The following is a 19919-nucleotide window of genomic DNA, read 5'->3' as shown; positions in this document are numbered from 1 at the left end:
ATTTCTCTTATCTGCAAATGGAGATTAGCAGGCAGATCACCTGGAGTGCTAAAACACTGGTAATTTTTTTAAAAACAGATTTATTACAAAATCTTAGTTTTCCTTCCTACCTTGGACTTCAACATTCACATTTAACTCATTGTATTATCTGTTCAGGGTAATTTGAGGGTGATATTTCTGGGATAAAATTTTAGTATGCTCTTTAAGGTCTCCAGTCCAATTTTATTAGTTAACTGGTGTCTCTGAAAAAGAGTAATTACCTAGTTGGATAATTACTTAGGTACTGCTAAAAGAACTAAAAGTAATTAGAGGGTATTCTCTGTGGCTGCTCTTTCCTGGTTATTTCAGTGTCTGCTTTCTTAAAGGACTTTTTGCCTCTGAATACTTGATCTCACAGTACTTTTTGAAGACCTAGTTTTATGTCTTTACATTCTAACTTTTCAGGTAAAGCCATTGACTACACAGTTCCCAGACATATGGAAGTGTCTATGAGGACCTAAAACTGCCTGTAGTGTAGCACCTAAAAAATAGGGTATATCTAATTGTGAATAGGCTTGGTCCTAACTATGTCCCTTCTAATTTTTGCCCCCAAACTATAGTCCCAACTTACTAATGTTCTAGAGTTGTAGGAGCAGAAATGTGGGTATCTGTGGCAGAGGAATATCAAACACATAATGAGTGCCCAAACTGAGGAAACAGACATAATCTTTCCCATTTTGGGTGAGAATACAAAGTCTTAAGTTGAGTTTTCTAGAATTAGAAGCCCATCAATAGTTCTAAGTTTGTAAACAGGAGTCTGAGTTTTCACCTCACAGAACAGAAGCTTTTATTTCCCTTTCTTTTTGTATTCTCATTATTAAAATTCATTCCTTCTTTGTTAAAAAAAATTGTGCGTGGACATATTGCTAGTACTAAGATCAAAAAAGAAATTAGGTATTTTCCTATTGTTAACTAGAAGACTATTCTCCAAGAAATTGTCTCTTAATATGTAAAGTGATATCTATCTCTCAATTTAACAAAGACCACTTCTGACAAAAGTTAAGAGTGGGTAAGCGCAGGGAAAAAAAAATTAAAGTGAAATAATGAAAAATATTTCTTATTTCTACAAATTAAACAGAGTACTAGACACCAAGCTTGTAAATAAAGTGACAGGGGAGTGAACAGAGTCATTAGGGCCAGCGACCTCCACAAAGAATAAACAAGACAGTTGTAAACACTATCTGTCCAGTTCACAAACCTTCTTCAGTTTCTATTTACAAGCCTGAGAAAAACATTTTAGGCAAAGCTTTAAAGGAACCTGGAGGACTGTACAAAAATGCCAAGAATTGGATTAATTGGCATAATGCAAGGTGGCTGGGCACAGCTGGGGAAAGTGTCAGTGTAGGGAGAATCCCCACCAAGTAAGACTGTCTGTGCAATTAGCTATCTGAACTCTAACCCTTCCAGAATAATTAATGAATAACAGAGGGGATCAAGACAAAGACACAAAGTGATTTGGTGGGTGCTAGCAAGTAATACATCAAAGAATGCTGGTAATTGGCCCTGTGGCTTTCATTCTTTGCCCTATTTCTTTCAATTCATTGACTCAAAATAATGGGTTCAGGTTCATTATCAACAGGTTTTAGCTGCAAGAGCACAACACTTCAACAAAGCTATGATTGTAGCAGTGCTGGTGGCTGAGCAAAAGTTGTAGAGTGTAGCACACTCCCTTGAAAGGGAAAGTAGCAGCATAGTCATAGGCTTTGTCTTACATGAAACAGTTGGTATTCACGAATTTGCTCTGAGTTTTCTGAGACTTGGTGCTCACTGAGGTTACAATGCTGGAATACAGTTGGTATGGGCAGGTATGTATAACTGCTTCAAATGCTATTATAGTAGCAGCATCTATTTTCTGTTCCTTCAGCTGTAAGAAATTAAATAGAATTCCTGACATCATGTGTCACATGTACATGACATTATTTGCATAGTAATGGTGACAGTTTAGAGACTTTTCTCTCCCTGTTTTGCTGGCATTGCAGTAATGGGAAAAATTGTTATTTTGAATGAGAGGTTTTTTTGTTTTTTTGGTTTTTTTTTTTTTTCGGAAATCAGAAACGGAATCTCCACTGTTCCGTTTGTTTCTAGTGTAAATGCTGTTGTAAAATGTTAATATAACTGTTGAGGAGGTACTTAATTAATTAGAATGGCTTTTGATAAAGAACAGAAGAAGAAGAAGAAGCAGGATATTAGAGCAGTCATCTTCAAAGAGTGAATGATGTGTATTTTTTCTCTGCTGTCATTTTGCCATGGTCATTTCTCCCTAGTAAATGTTATTTTCTAACTATAGTAGCAAATACAATTGCATTGATGGTTAAAATCTGTATGGCACAATAGTTAAAAACTGCCCTTTTTGGTCTAGTAATTGGGAAATGTGAGAAGTGGTTTAAATTTATAAGCACAAATAGGTGTAAATTTATTTTTCTTCTTGGTTACTGATGTTATTTTGAATTTAGGTTCATAGCAAATTCACAAAATGGTGTAAATGTTTTAAACAGCAAGCTGTGCTCCTTATTCTCATACATAGCAATATAAAAGCTTTCCATTTCCTTTGACAGTCTGTGAGGAGCTAGCTGCTGATGCAACTATTTTCTAAGTCTTACAGATCAGATTCTGATCTCCATTATGCCACTGTTGATCTGAAAGAGCTTGAGCGAACTTTATGCAGAATTTCATTTCAAGAGGACTGTTTTATGATTGTGAAATCATATAGTAGAATATTGAGTACTAATAAAGTTAGATGAAAATTTTCTGATACAACTTGTGATATTTCATTTTCATTTTAGTCATATTTCAGAGAATAGCAATTATATATTAAATATTCAAGTACACATATGGATTTCCTGTGTATAAATGCAGCTCTAAATTCAATTTTGTGGTGTCTCAACCCTTCCAGTGCAGTTGTACTGTTTGAGATTATGATGTCACTGATCTGTGTGTAGTTGTTCTTTGTTGTTGTCTTCTATTGCACAGGTTCCTCCATCAGAACATGTGCCTCTTCAATAGCTTGGTTTGTGCTGTAGGCAAAAGTACTGCAGCTTTGGAAAGGCTTTATTAGCATGTATTCTAAACTGAATAGTTTTCTTTTCATAAATTCTGAGCAACATTTCTTAGAACTTTTAAAAAATTTAAATGTTTGTTTTAAAGCGCTGCTTAGCACTGGGATCAGTGCTCCAAGCCTGGTGTGACAAAGCTGTTAGTCAGAATGTTTGCTCTCTGCTCCTTGTGATTCCGAGTGGTTTTGGCAGAGGTTTCTTGTGAAAATCTCAGCACGACTTAGATGATATATCAAACACTTTGAGAGTATTTCAGGATTAAGTTCAAAATGTAGTTCTTTCTGAGGCTTTTCATAGCACTGAGGAAGTCTTTTCCATTTGCTCACACTAGGATATGAATGCCATGAATATATATATCTTCACAATAATAACTTTTAAGGATGGCAAAGCAAGAGTAAACTCTGATTTTTTAGTCTTGCCACTGTTATATGTTAAAATAAATATTTAAAAACTACTTGTATTGTGAAGACCCATGCTCCAAGTGCCTTCTGTCACACACATTATTCAAGATCCTGAGTTGACAAAATACTGATTGATCTTGTCTCAGAGGTTCTTACACTTTTTTCAGAAAGTAGCTCTTCTTTTTGTATAATTTTGCCTTCAAGTGAATAACAGGACTTTGGGGGAGAAGGAAAATCATTATTAAAAATACACACAGACTTGATCAAAATAACTTTGATGGCTAGAATGATGAGTTCAGTCATTCTCTTCCTTTGACAGACTTTTTTTTTGTCTGAGATTTGAGGGCACCAATATTGATTTAGAAAGCTCAGTCGCTCAATTTTAAATGAAATGTAAAACTTTTCCATTTTCTCACCTATCAGCCTCCATAAAAAAGGAGATGCTCTTACAGAGAAAAGTGCTATTCTCACTTTGGATATCACAATATGTTTATGATGTGAGTCTTAATTAAACAGCTCTCCTTTATGAGACTAGGAAAGAAAGAGTATCTTTATTTAGGGTGGGAGTTTTGACTGTAGCAGCTGGATACAATTCTGGATCCTAGGCTGGACTGTGGGACCTGGACCCCCTTGAGGGCACCCTTTCCATCAGGTATCCTCTGCTATTCTCTCTGATGGAAGTGACAACAGGAGAAGCCTGTTCCCTGCTCTCCTCTCCTTCAAGTAACTGCACCCTAGGGAAATGGCAGAAAGCTATACATGACTGTGGAGCAGCCTGGATCCTTTTGGACCACAGAGTTTCCCTGAAATATACAGGGAGCTGATACCTTCTACTTCTGATTATCAAAATCACTCTTTTGCACTAAAAATGGATTTGGTTTGGTAGCAGAACTAACTGTAAATTGGAAATGCAGAGGAAGAGGAGCTGAGGGACAGTTGTGTCTCTCAAACATGCACAGTTCCTGTCTTTTAGTGAGAACAGGAACAACTTCAGACTTTTAAGGACGTTTAGCAGATGAGAATTAAAATGTAACTCATTGCATTGCTTTCTAATAGAGAGTGCACAAAGCCTGCAAAAGAGAAGGGAGTCTTAGTTGCTGAAGGTCAGTTCATGTTTCAAAGGCTGACCTTCTTTGAAAAGGGTCTCTCTGCCTAGTGTTCCCATAGGAAGGGACCCAGGGGCTGGATTCATGCTGGCCTGCGGTCAGGGAAGAGCTGAGCTTCCGTTCAAACCACTGCTCCCTGAAAGAAAAGGCATTTCAGTGCAACCTCAGGTGTCTTTGACTGAGATCCTGACTTTCTGAAACACAGTCTTCATTTGGCTGATGTGTGCTGGAAAATCTCAAAGGCTGTAACTTTGCAAAATCCAGCTTCTTCTTTGCTGTAATTTTTTTATCATAACTTGATATGGTTTCATTTGGCCTGATATGCACTGCACAGTGCCTTACAGGGACTATTAGCTAAATATGGACTGAATTGGTCTGGGAGAGAAAATAATATTTTTTTCTCAAAGTTTTAGTTACTATAAAGGGGAAATCATAGGATAGCAGTAGCTAGACTCACAGAGTACAACCTGTGTTTCTAAGCTTTATTCCTAAAGTTTCATATACCAAATTTATTACCGAGTCCTCCGAAGATAACAATATTGACCATGACAAAGCCCTCTGAGATTATTAGGTAAAAGGTTTATATAGCAGGAAAATATTACAATAATGGCATTTAAATTTAATTATTTCTCTAACAGTGATTAAAATAAATTTTCGTAGCTTTGGAAGGGAGCTGACCTGTGTAATCAATGTTTGTACCTCCTTCCAAAGTGTGTTGCATATAAAAAAGAGTAAGAAATCATGTCTGAATCTCAGGGAAAAGGATGGCAGGATGTGGAAGGGCAGAAGGATGCTGAAAAAAGAGTCCTGACCAGCCACTTCTCATGGAAATTACTAAGGTGGAACACAGAAACAAGGAACAATTGAGGAGAATGTTTTAGATATTATGTCTGCTAACATGCCTTGCCCAATCAAGCAGAGTGTGACTAGCCCATCTCTCCTCTCTCCCCTAGGGCCAGGCCTTCATTTTTTTGTGCCCTTTGTCTCCTTGTCTCTTCCATGCTGGTTTTAATATCACTTGCCAGAATTTTTTCTGGCTGGAGATTCAAATGTGTTTTTCTCATGAAAAAAAACCCAAAAAAGCTTCTGTGAATGTTGTCTAGTTTGTAGACCTTTGAATCCATCTAAGATTTTCAAGTGCCCTGTGGGGAGCTAGGCTGTCCTTCTTAAGAACAGAGTTCAGGGAAAGGCAAGTGCATGTCCTGATATTAAATTTTGCAATGCTGTGAGGATAGCAATGACATCTACAGCACTTAAGAAAGAAGTTCTGTTTCAGTGTCCAAGTGTTTTATCTGCCTGAAGTTTTGTGTCCCTGAACAACTTCTGGTATATTGGATCTCTTCCTTCTTTAGTGATATCAGAAGCACTATTAATTTCTCCCAGTGTTGTTGCTAAAAATTATGAACTGCTGTTCAAATCTCATCCTCCTTGCATTTGGTCTTGTGTTATCCAATAAAAACTGCTTGTAAGAATTTTCAAGGTATTTTTGTAGCTTTCATGTAAGGAAAGAGCAATTAAACCAGGAAAATGCCATGCTTATTGTAGTGTAGCTCATTTTTCATTACTAGTGTCCTCCATTACTTGCCTCTCATGAAGGGTTAGGTGAATCCTTTAATATTACACAGAGAATAACACAGTGTGAGAAAAAATGCATGTTCCCTGAACAAGACTTGTGGATGAAACTCCCACGTTTGAAAGTATTTGAATGTGACAATTCAAATATTCCCATAGCACTTACAGCAGTGTTAAAACCAGGCTTTAAAGAGGCAGAAGTGCCTCTCTTAAGGCTCTAATATATAACAACTACTGCAAGAATAATTAAAAAAAAAAAAACAACAAACCTGGGGGTCTTAGTGTGATTTCTAGTAATTTGTAATTTGGAGGAATTAATTGCATTATATGACACTATCTTGATCATAGAATTTTTTTAGTCTCAATTTGAGGCAAACGTCTTCAACACCACATAGACCTGAGTTTCTCTATTAAACACAGAAAACCTTGATCCATATTCAAGTTCTTTTCCTGAGTCTCCCTGCTGTGATGAAAGTGACATCTCATCTTGTATTAATTTTGTCTAGATATGTATATACTATGAATATTATTATGCTATAGCTTCTGGGACAGGTTTTCTAATATATTTTTGAGAATTTTAAACTGTTAAAGTAATACCTACAACTTCCACCTCACTTCAAAAACCTGGTTTGTTTGTAGGAAGAATGTGGTGTTAATGCAAACTTTGCCCTGTCTATAACAGCCTTCGAAAGTCAAATAAAGAAGCAAATTTCTAGTAGTTCCTTAAGAAGCACACTTTGTCCCCACCCTTCACAGGAAGGGAAGCAGGAGCTGTGAAACCCCTGTGCTTGCTTCTCTTGGCATTACTGACCTCCAGCTGCATGGCCATGTCTTCCACCCGTGCTATGGCTGAGGAGCCAGGGTGAGTACTGGGAGAGGCAGCTGCTAGGGATTGTCCTATTTGGTGTTGGGCAAAACCAGCTGCAGGAATTAATCTGGGTTCAGGACTGCAGGTGAGGATGCAGGACCTCACAGTGGTGGTGGCAGCTCTGGGGAGAGCCCAACAATCCCTCCAAGCCTGGCAGGCAGCACCCGCCGGTCGAGCGAGTGTGTGTGTGTGAGAGCAGCAGCTGCACAACAGGGCTCAGCAGTGCAGTCATTAAAAATCAATTTTAATGCTTGCATCTTTACTACCATTGAAGCTGCAGTGTATTTTTGTGGCAGGAGCTGGTTGGTTAAAAAGATATTTCAATGCCTTCTGTATTTGGACCACATTACAATTAAACTATTGTACTTCTATAGGCATAGTGTTGCACCATAGCTAATGGAGTTTAAGTTAGACCATTAACTTAATAAACTGCTTTCTGAGGAGACAAGAAGGTTTGATTTCACTGTTCTATAAAATTAAACTTGCTGCATTACAGAAAAGAGTGCATGATTTTTACTGCTTATTTACTCAGAGCTTCTGTGGAGTTCAGTGGAAGTTTTGCTGATTAATTCAGAGTAAGACTATTCAAATAGTATTTGCATGACAGCACACTTTTTCATTGTGCAGTTTCTGCATTCACTGATCCATTTTATATTTAATTACTAAATAATTTTTAGAGCTATAGTGACTTTAAAGATTGTATGTACAGATGTAAAGTCCATGTTTATAGATGATGTATAGATAGCTATATTCATTTACAACTAAACTCTCCACCATAAACAACTTGATTTTAAATATAGGAAATTTGTCCCCAAGGGAAAAAAAAAACAAAACCCACTGATCTAAAAAAAAAAAAAAAAAAAACCCTAATAATGCCCCTCTGTCCCCCTAACCTCTAATTACAATTTGGTATCTAAAGAATTTAATGATACTTGGTATTTTTGCTCCACAGCCATGGCCAAACCTTTTAAATCTGGATGTCCAAAATGTAAATGAATTTTCAAAGCCTGGAAGTGATTTAGGAGCATGGTCTGCAATAAGATCAGTGGAGAGTAGCATTCTTTAGTAATTTTGTGGCTCTCACAATAATATCCTGAATGAATACTTTCTCATCAAAGTCAGTAATCTCCCTGAAATGCTGAGCAGAGCAACTGATTTTGGAGAGCTATACATAAAGGCATTCTGGCATTACTGTGGCAACTGACAGGACTGAGTACTAATTTAGATGCCTAATTTTAAATCAAGATTAACTTAAAAATTCTGCAGTTATTTATCTCAAATAATATAGTAAAGCTGCTTTTAGTTGGCTCATCTTATCTGTGTCATTCTAAAAGATTGACATGTGGGCTGAGCCACTTGACATTGTGTAGAAGCAAGATCTAAGACAGAGCAATTCACCTGCCTGTTTTAGACATAACCAGGACACTACTCCCCAATTTATTTTAAAATACAAAACTTGCATTCTGGAACTGAAATGAAATTGTATGAGAGAAACATAGCAAAAAAAAAAAAAAAAAAAAAAAAAAAAAAAAAAAAAAAAAAAAGGTAACTATGTTATATTTGAAGCCATTATTTTCTCTTCATGTTGACCTGCCACCTGTTCCCAAAGTCAGGAATGCCCAACACCTCTGCTGAGTAGGAGATGATAAATGTGACCAGGAGCTGTGAGGAATGACACTTGCTTACTAGAGACACTCTTCTGTATTTTCCCCAGGGTAACTGGTTATGTTGGGTGAATGCAGGCATGAGGGTGTACATAATTGTAAATGTATTATATTTAAGAAAACAAAGGTGCAAATCAGAAGTTTCTAAACCGGGTTGGTAAAAGGTGAAGTTTCCCTTAAGCTGTTTGTTGTCCTGGTTTGTTTTGATTTAATCTGCCACTCTAAGCTGCTTCACTTTGATGGAGTTGTACTGCCAGTACATGAGGCTGTGAGCTTTCCCAAGCAGCTCTTTTCCCCTGCACCAAAAGCTGCAGGAACACTGTGAGGATCCTGTGGCAAAAAGGCATTGGAGGGTTGTCTGTGAAACTACCTTGAAGCAGTAAGTGAGGAGCAAGTGAGCAGGGGACCAGGATTTGTTTCACAGTCATTCTTTTATTTTGGGAGGCACCTTGGAACTGTACCACTGTTGCCCATCTAGATGATAGGCAAGCAGAGCTTGCCAATACTGTGGTTACATCTGCCTGCCACTGGCCTTGTTCCAATGGGACAGATTCTGCTGAGCTGTGAAAGCACAGGGCTGCAGCCTGTTGTCAGCACAGGGCTGGGAACTGAACAAACTCTTTTCTGCAAGTGATGATTACACCACAGCTCAGCAAAGGAGAACTTGCAAAGCCCAGCAGAGTGAAGCACAAAATCATCTGCTGATCGAGCAGCCATACCCCTTGGGATCTGTTAACTTTTCATCTTGGAGAGACTATATAGGTGTGTTCAAAACCTGTTGGTTTGATGTTTATTTCAGGAAAAATCAAGTTAGGATAAGGAAAGCTGCTTCTGAAGTCTCAGGCTAGATGTCTTGTAGGAAGTACTTATAGTTTTTCTCAGTTTCACATGATGTTTCAAAGCCTCACTTCTTCAGAGGGTGTTCAGTCCAGCTGTTGAATCAAGCTTTTCCATAAGTGGGATCCCCCTCTTCAGCTCCCTGCAATGGCTGGATGTGCAAAGTCTTTAGGGGATTAAGTGATATATTGTAGTGCAAAATAATTTTCCCTTTTTTTGGGTATTCAGTGAATTATGACTTAAAAATGAAGAGTGATTCTGTACAATTAAAGTAAATCCAACCAAACTGAGATAAAACTTAGAGATTTATTAACTCTAAATGGTTACACAAGCTGTGTTATAGGCACTTCATCTGCCAGAAGGATCCAGTTCCTCAGTCATTGCATGGGAATACACCCTTGCTGTCCTAAGATAAAGTTATTCACCATATATCTTGGATCAATTTTAATTGAGTGTACATTATTGATTTTTTATACTCCTCTGAAGACATGGTCTTAAGCAATAGCTGAAAGTTTGGGATGGTGAAAGAGAGAACAAAGCATAAGATGAGATGAGTCTTGTCAGAATTTTCAGCCTATTCTGGAAAAGGAAGTGCAGGATATTTTGCAAGATAATCAGACCTTCAAAAAAAAAAAAAAAAAAGAAAAAGAAAAGTTCAGTTTGTTTTACAACTAATTTCAGAGACTGTTTAAGGGAAGCAGTGAGCCAAACAAAATTCCACTGTGAATCAATTCAGCAACAGATTTTACTACATATGCTCTCTGTTGTACTGATTTGGAACTGATCAAAAAAACAGGAAAATTTGTTTTTTACTGATTATTATATGAACAGATCATGACAGTGCTGTAAATGGAAATTCAGGACCTTTAACACATAGTTTATGGATTAAAAATGTGGAAATATCTTTGATATTAATTTTCACTTTTTCTTTTCATAACTTTCTTTCTGTTGACAACATAACTTCCATCTCTCTTCACAAATTCCATAAATGTAATCAATATGTCTGAGAACTGTGAAATATTCTTTTATAATTTCTACTGTTTTCTGCAGAAATGCAGTTGCTTTAGCAGCATCATAAACGGTAAGCAAATGTAAATATAAGCCATCAAAACAGACTATATTGACAATATTCAACATGAGATGTGCTTCACATGGGGAAATAAAAGGAGGGAATGCAGAAATAACATGGGGAGAGTTTGAAAACCAGGCAGTTCAACAACTGAAAGAAACATGGATGAGATGACAGACTTAGAAGACAACAACTAGGAATGATGCAGCACAAGAAATAAAAACAAAGAAAGATATTAATAAAATTTTAAAATATCTGTAGTTCAGATGTTTACTTACACAAAATTTAACCTGTGGAATCAAGTACATGTTGCCTCCCTGTTCAAAAGTGAATCTTAAAATAAAAGAAGTCCATCTTCTTTTTCATCTCAGCATTCCTAAATCTTCAGTCTCTGGCCTTGACATCTATTTTTAAAAAATGACTAAAAATAGGAGACTGAAGTATAATGACTTTGAGCAACAATGGCATGACTCAGACTACTTATTCTTATAGTCCACTGTTAACTCAAACTAAGGATGGACTCTGTTCAGTTTTAGTTTCTAATACTAGGCTGTCTTTCTGACAGAACTTCAGTAAAGATAGCTCAAAATTTTGTTGTATAAATTATGATGCCATAGAAACTTTAATTAAAGAGGTTCAGATACTCAGCTACCATATCTGAGTATTTAATGAAATGAGTTATAATAAGTCATGAACTCAGTCAAAGTGACCAGCATACAAAATAAGGATGGTCATTTACCTTACTCATATATCTCCAGAACCATATAATTGAAAGCATCTGCAGCTCAACAGCATTAATATATTTAATGATGACAAAACAAAACCTTTCTACTGTAGCATGAGGAATTTTCAAGTTCTGCTTCCAGAAATGTTGCAGGACCTTTGGGGTACCATAATTCCTGGTATCTGGCTGCTTAAGACTCCCTCGAGTAGTAATGTCTTGAGGTGGGTGGAGCTGGTACACAATGAGATTTTCCTGTTCCCTTTAGGGAACTGCAGGCAACTGAGATTGTGCCATGTGCCTGTCTAATGTCTCTGGGGTGCTTTCTGCTCCCCCTCAGGGTGGATGATCTGATTGCTGCTCATGGGGACCCATGAGCTGTTCAAAGCTGGAAAAAAAAGTTATTCTTTCTGAAAGTAAGCCCTGAGAAAAGACAGAAGCAATATACTGTGTTGTCCTCCCAGGAGTAAATAATTTGGAGAGAGCCTGTGCACCCACATATAAAGGGAGTTATGTGTTACCTTAGTGCCTACAAATGTTTGATCAGGTATGCATCTTCTCTTGCTTTATAGTGAAGTCTTTGAAAATAGATGTCCACCAGTTATAAACACCAACAAGAATTTAACTTATCTTTATAGTTACTAACATGATACCACATTAAAATACTCCTGCTTTTTAAACCAAATTAATCCAAATTAGCTTTTTCTTTGATGCACATGAATCCTGTTCATTCTGCAAAATGCTCAAAGGGTTAAATTAAAGATTAAATAGAACGCAGAAACATGCAGGAGAACCTCCCCCTCCTTCAAATCATATTTAAATGATAAAAAGCCTTTCTACAGGGTTAAAGTCAAACTGTAGATTTCCTGTTATATTTAATAATGTAACTTCTTCATACATAATGATAAAACTTGACTCTTATAAATTCAATTTTTGGAATTACCATAATTACTTATGTCAGAAAATAATTGAAACAATTTATTTTCTATTTGTTTGAATATTGTTTAAGCTATTTTTTATGCAAAAACATTTTTCTATCAGTTTTTTTCAAAGGACTTTATGTTTAAAGATCTTTCAAATTAATTGCATTGGTTCGTTATTTTTCTCCACATTGCCATTTCTGAATTTATACTATTTCAATTGGATTTTATTTTAAGCTATGTTACATTTTTATGTTAGCAAACTGTGCCAGAAAGTGCCAAAAAAACCCTGTGTGTCAGTGAGGACAGTAAAGATTTCATGTCTGTAAAATACCAAAAAAATTATTAAATTAAATTCAAGAAGATAGATTCAAATATATACATATTTAGCAGCTACTGAAAGTCTGTGTGCACCATTATTGTTTTGATAATTTTTGTCAAACAATACAAGGAAAAGCATCAAGGAAATTAAAAATATATAAATATTGTTATTCAAATTTTTGAGCTTTACTTAATATGCCTACAGATATGCAGAATTTGTGCAAGTGTAGAATATTCATAACTGAATGTTAAGGAACATTAAAGTAAAACGAGTTCAGAGAACTCTTATTTAGAACTTCCTATTTTACCACTACTAATTTTAAGTTGGAATAAAAAATTTAAATGAAATATTTGAATGGTGTAAATGCCTGTCTGTCTTTGCTCTGTGCTCTGAGCTCTCATTTGGAAGGGAGGATGGTGAGGGAAAGGAGTAGCAGATGTCTTCAAGTTAGGCACATCCTGGTCAGCTGTAAGACAACTACATCCATTTATGCATGCAAATTCAGAATTCCCTCATCTAAAAATGAAAACCACTCTTTGCAGGGAAAGTAGGTCTGCCAGAGACAGCTTTTTTCATGAACAGCAGCTTATCCACTTTTTCTTCTAGAAGAGAGCAAGCCACAATTAAGTAGGAATTCTTGTGTTCTTTATATATTTACCATATCTCTTAGAAACATTTAGAAACCACAAAATTGTTGATATACTTGTTTTGGGAGTGTAAAACTTCACATAAAATTTTGAACCTAAACTAGCTGGTAAATGGATAATATTAGGTTTTTTTTTATCTCAACCTTATAGAGTATGATGGTTTCAATGTTCCTACATTGGAAGATGCAGGTCTACAAATGTGCTGTAGTTTTGAAATATTGTCTATATGTGTTAAGTATTATCCATGTAACCCTACTGTGCAAAGCTGCAAAAGGTTGGGGTGATTGTTGAGGTCAGCCCCAGTAATTGAATAACTGGTGTTCCAGGTGGAGCCTGAGGGGAGATACAAATGTTGTGGTGTCTGACCTCTTCCTACATCTGTTTCACTTTCATGAGCAAAACAATTTGCACACAGTTATTTTTTTCTGTTAGAAAAGTTGAACAGTTGGTGCCAGCCTTTCTGTGGGGTCTATTATAATGCCTTCTTATTTTTATTAACAAAACAGCTTTGAATATTCATAAAAAGTTTACATTATTTCATTAGCTGTGACAGAAATGGTTGTTTGTTTAATTTCTCATCCCTTTTGAATTCCTCAGTTTTAACAAAGAGGTTATTTTACATATTGGACTTTTACCAGCATTACAGAAACAAGTTTCAGAATTTGTTCCAAAATCAGAATTTCAATATAGGAGCCCCAAATATTCCAGTGTATTCAAAAAAGCAGGAAATCTGGCACATTGTATTATTGCCACCCCATGGTGGTTATAACCATAGGCTGATTATGCCTCCTGAGCAGCCTGCAATGTGGGACAGAGCCTGAAATTCTCTTCCAAGCTCACAAAATGTGTAGTGTGAAGGGTTTCTGACATATCACAGGATTTTAGGAGTAACATGGCTACTGAGGAGTGCAGCTGCATGGATCAAGGAGGTGGCAGGTACCAAGCTGCCTGAAAGTAGGTACAAGTGGTGTGATGGGTTGGAACCACATTTCAATCTTTTCATGTGCTCCCCTACAGCTTTGTGCTTCTGTAAGGCAATACATAAACAATAATAAGCTCTAATGGACAGATCTTGCCTGCTGATATTTTGAACTGGTATAAATGGGTAGAGAACTTCTGATGAGTTATGATGTGCAAAAAAATAATCTTTTACTGGCCTCACAGAAGAAGTATGAGAAAGGAAGGTCCATAAATCCCTTCTGTTGTGAGCATTCATCACAACATGGATATCTGATGCATATAAGCAAATATCCTGATTTCCCCCATGAACTTTAGTTATGCTTTCAAGAATAATAACTAATTCCTGAATTTTAGCCTCTTACTCCAGAAAAGCCATCTGGTATCTGGTTATACAGGCACTGCTGCCAGCCTCCAATACATCCTAACTCTGTCACACCCTATAATAATGAGAGTGCCCTTATTGCAAGGAAATAAAAATGACACAGTGAAGATGAATCATCGGATTGTTTAGTAATTCTACACTTTGCAATAAAACTTCAGCAGTTGAGGTTTGTGATTTCCAAGCCCCTATACGAAATTTAACCCACTGCTTTTCACCTCCACATTGACTAGCATCTGCCTGTGAACTTTCAGACTACAAATCCACATAATATGTTGTAAGAGCTGCAAATAAATAGAAATCAACTGCTTAGCATCCCTATAGCACTCAACCCAGAGCAACACACTCATGGCACATCAGTGGGAGGTCAAACAGACACCCAGATGGAGTTTAGTGATGCTGAATATTTGTTAGCTGTTCCTGGTTCTTCTTGACTGGTATTCAAGGATAAAACATAAACTATAAAACATAACTGCAGTAATGGTGATCCAGGAAGAATAATTTGCCAGAAGTGGACCTAGAACACTTTTTTACAGGGGATGTGAACTAAATGGACAAGTGCCAAGTGTCTTATTAGGGAAATTATTTGTTCTCCTGCCTCCATGTATTGTCTTGCTGCTATTGCTGCTATGAAGGGCAGTCTTACTCCCAAACTCTTGACACTGTGACTAAGATTAGGCTTTTAAAATACATATATTCATACACAGATACACACAAGTGTGTATATACACACAAGCACATAGACCTAGGCTTTAATCTTAACTGTGTCTGAATTAGCTGTGTAGAAACTAACTTCCTTAGTATTTTAGCTGTAAAACTTGTGAAAGTTTATTGTCCATTAATGCACTAAGAATTTTAGAATAGTAATGGCAGAGATTATTAGAGAAATATTAGAAGCATTTGATGGACTCCCTGTGACTAAAAGCTGTGGTGGGTGCTAGGTTTATCTGGGGCTTGATGCTGACTACTACTGCAAGGATTGGTAGCAGAGCCATATCCCCCTGGGGTAGATTCTTAACATAATTTTTTCTACAGTAGGCTGCAAAACACATGAATTTGAACACAACAGGCAGCTGTGCTCCACACAGAGGTTAAGGGTCAAGGTGAGGCTGTAATTTAGTTGTGGAATTTATCACATGGTGGTGATGCTTGTATGAACAAAGCTTTTAAATTTAAGTTTTAGGGTAAAGTAGGAATAAAAGAACAACATTTCCCTAATAAGTGAAGCCAGATTAGAGAGTCTTGAAACATTTTTTGGGAAACAATTGACAGAAAGGTATTTTGTGGACATGCTCCACCATTTCATAACAGACTTGTTCTACGTAAGTAGTATAGAGTTAATTAGTTAGTTAGTAGCTGCTAGAACTATCTAAACTTCTTATTCAATAGGCCAAGTCCCAGTAGTTTCTTACACAGCTCTCATATAGATTCAAAAGTGAAAGGGATTAAAAAGCCCAAACATTTTGTGCGTGTGTTGAAGACACAGACTTTGAAAAATATAAAAAGTGTAACTTGTTATCACGTATAAGTGGGCTTGGCTGCCTGTGGCTCCACTGCAGCTGCATTAAAGGACACAACCTAAAGACCCATGTATAAATATTTTTTTCTTCTCATAGTTTTGAAAGAAAAACCACTGACAAACTTTTTCTTTTAAAACAAAGACTGTGTGTAAAAATGTGTCCTCTATATTCATCAGACATACTGTTGAATTTGATAGACCCATCATTTGTACGCTACATATATTGTTGCTTTAATGCATTCCCTCACTACTTTGATAAAAGCCTTAAGATGTTGCCACTAGTCCTTTGATGTTTCCTTCTGATGTTACAGTACCTCTTTTTTTTCTTCTCTTCCAAAAAATCTGTTTTGCATAAACGTGAGCAGACAAGACATTTCTAGTTAAGGATAGAAACATCAAGTTCTATCAATAAAAGGACAAAATGAGAAGCTATATGTAGAGTTTTATATATTCTTTTGAAGCCCTTATAGATGAAAATATTGTAAATATTTTAGAGAAAATATGATAATGTTCCATTAGTTACAAAAGGAAAAAATAGTCTTGGTTGCCATGAATTTTCTTGTAACATAACAATTAATTTTCTAATAAACTGAAAGAATAAATCTTATGATGGCAGGAAAGTATTTGCCTGTCTATTCTTGTCTATAAACTACCAATTTCTTAACAGGGATTTGTAGGCAATTATGCAAGAGAAAAAACAAAATTTTTATATTTAGTCTCAAAGACTTACCTTGTATTTTGAAAACTAATGTTGCTAATCTGTTTTTTTTTTTTTTTTTTTCTGAAAATAAGTAAGGTATTATTATTATTGGTGGTGTTGGTAGTAGTAGTAATAGTAGTAGAAGACAAAGAAGAAATGTCTAAATTCAAGATCTTAGTGAAAAGGTGATGACATTGTCCCAGGGGGACTGAAATAATTGCTGCCCTCAGAATTTTCCAAGATGAAAAATATACATTAATACTGATAAATAGATACTGTTATTCAAATTTATCAAGGAAAATAGATTCAAAATTTTGCTCAAGGCCTTATAGGGAAAACGTACCAAGGGCAGGGAATACAAAGCACTCTTGAGTGCCAATCCACCGTAATTTAAATTACTGGCAAGTACTGTGGAAAGAGTGATTTTCCTGTGAATGGCATGACTGTTTTGCTGCATTCAAGAAGAACCTAGTGTAGTGGAGCCACATCATGGTCTGGTGATTAAAAAATGTTAACTTAAGCCAAGAAATGCCAGTTAGTTGTCTTACTTCTTCCAAGGCATACATATTGTTTTGCTATTCAAAGTTTCATGAACAATTCTCAGCAACGTAAATAGGGATAGAATATTGCTTCTTTTTCACACAACTGAAGCATGGTACACTTCTCAAAGACTTTTTTCATAGCTCTGTAATGCAGGATGCTCTGGACTGGATTAAAGCTCCAGTCCTACAGTAATTATGACTATTTTCCCTGAAATCAGTGAAAGCCCTTCACAGGTTACAATGGAAAACTTTAGGCAGTTGAAGGATCAGGGCCTAGAAAGGCATTAGCAAGGATAAGGACACCTTGTACCTATAAGCAATGATAAACTGAAGCAAATACTTTGACTATCCTACCTCCAATGAGATGGATGGAAATAAAGTAAGGTGCTACTTAACAAGGAAATTTGGAAACTGGAAATAAGTAGGTAAAAAAACCCCTACTATTTATCTGTGGAATAAAAAATGATGCAATTATAAAAAGTTCTAGAAGAACAGAAAAATTGAAGGAATAACTGAGAATTAATATTTATGAAATAAATGTATTTCTTATGCTTCTACAAATCACTTACGGCTTTTGTATCCACCTTCTGTGTTGTCTGTGTTGCTAAAACTCTTGAATTCAGACAGAGGAGTACTTCAAAATTTGTTGATCACTAGTAGGGAACCCCTAGCCTCCCCCTGTCATTTCTCATCTGCAATACTCTATATACTCTATTTTAATACTGATTAATTTTACTATAAAACAGAATCTGTAACTTGTGTCATTGATCATGCTGTAAACAATCTCTATACATGAAGGATTATATGTAGACTTCTATTTCCTGTGTAGAACACTTCTTGCTGCAGTTCTCTTCCTACCAGCCTTTCTCTTTTGCTTACTCTCCCCACATTATCTTCAGAGACAGATCTGAAGCCTACAGTAAAATGACTAAAAATTTTACTGTACAGCAGCCACAGGCACCATGAATCATTTTAACTTGTCTTGCTTCTGTGCAGACTTTTTCTCTATCTGTCACATCAAGGGAATCACAGAGTGCCTTATATCAGACCTCCCAAATGGTGGACTTTAAAAGTAGGTTTAGGAAATTAATACTCATGTTCACCTTTCTTCTAGTACATATTTCTCTTCACTGAAGTCTAAATCCTAGGACTACTGGACATCCCATACATTGAAACTGAGATCTGTAAACAGGAATCAAGATTAAAATGTTAACTGGAATTTTCTATGACTCTTAATGAGTCCTCAGCCCAAAAAAAAAATATACCCAGATCCCTTGCTGCTCAGTATTTGAAGTATAGTTAGTAAAAAATTAGTTGCTGCCCAGAATTTCTCTTCCATGAGACATTATTCTCCTCCAGTGCACAGTAGTTTTTACACAGTGGGCATACACCTTTCACATTTTGACATAAAATCTATTTCAAATAAGTTTCTGTGTGCATCCTCTTAACAGTGAAACCATGCCTCTGATACTGACTTCTTGTTTGTGAGATAGGTTGAAATTTGCTTTAATGAAGCAATAAAAGCTTTCAATTATTTGCCTGCCCATCCTCTGTCTGTCCAAAATTTCCCACCTTGAAGAAAACCTTAGCAACAAACAATGACATATTGTTTGGATCCATAAGATGATCAAAACCCCTGCAGAGAGTATGACTGTTTCTTGCTTTGCTGGTAGTCTTTTGTATGATTCCCAGCTCATGCTGGCAAAGAACTTTCTGGCTGGTATACTCCTGTGGTGTCTTGAGCTTCATGTCTAACATCAGGACCCTTTGTTCTGTACGAATACACAGAAGTCTTCTCTTCTCCAGTTTTTCTTTTACTCTTTGAAGGCTGTTTAGTTTTCATTATGATGACAGACTAATCTTTCTTTTCCTTTACAGTTGCTGTGGTTTAACCCCAGCAGGCAACTAAATGCCACACAGCTGCTTGCTCACTTCCCCTTCCCCTGCCACCCAGTGATGGGAAGGGGAGGAAAATTAGAAAGGAAAGAAAACACAACTCATCAGTTGACATAAAGAAAGTTTAATAATTGAAGCAAATAAGAGATAATAACCACAACAACAACAACAACACTAATGCTACTTCTAATAATGGTAATAGAAAGGAGAGGGAGAGCAGGAGATAAAACCCAAGAAAAGTTGTGCAAAATAGAGTTGCTCACCACCTGCTGAATGATGCTGTCACTGAGCCACAACTGGCTCTCCTCTGCAGATAGATCTCCCCAGTTTATATACTGGGAATGATATTTTGTGATGTGGAATATTCTTTTGGCAATTTCACGCCATCTTTCCTGGTCATGCTCCCTCCCAGCTTCTTGTGCAGCTCCTCAATGGCTGAAAAGTCCCTGACTTACAGTAGCTATTACTTAGCAACAACTAAAACATCTGTGTATTATCAATATTATTCTCATAGCTAATCCAAAACGCAGCACTTTACCAGCTACTGAGAAGAAAATTATCTCAGCTGTAGCCAGGACATTTGTTTTATTCCACTTATTTTCTTTTCAAGGGCTTTATTTTTGCCCTCAAGTACTATGGTTAGGAACAGAGGGAGACCCAAAATACCTTCTAAGTAGAAAGTGATCTTAATGTTTTTTTCTATT

General features: G+C 36.5%; 1 protein-coding gene across 3 annotated transcripts in view; it reads left to right on the top strand.

The window, feature by feature from the left end:
* Nucleotides 1–6918: 6918 nt before the first annotated feature.
* The window catches only part of TFEC (transcription factor EC), a 61925-nt gene continuing 48924 nt past the window's right edge, over nucleotides 6919–19919 (top strand). For all 3 annotated transcript variants that reach the window (XM_079304722.1, XM_079304721.1, XM_079304720.1), the window contains exon 1: nucleotides 6919–7033. The gene's annotated coding sequence lies outside the window, so the exon portion shown is untranslated. The remainder of the gene's footprint in view (nucleotides 7034–19919) is intronic.

This window comes from Erithacus rubecula, assembly GCF_903797595.1.
Source record: "Erithacus rubecula genome assembly, chromosome: 4".
NCBI lineage: Eukaryota > Metazoa > Chordata > Aves > Passeriformes > Muscicapidae > Erithacus > Erithacus rubecula.
This window is presented reverse-complemented; position numbering and strand designations above follow the sequence as displayed.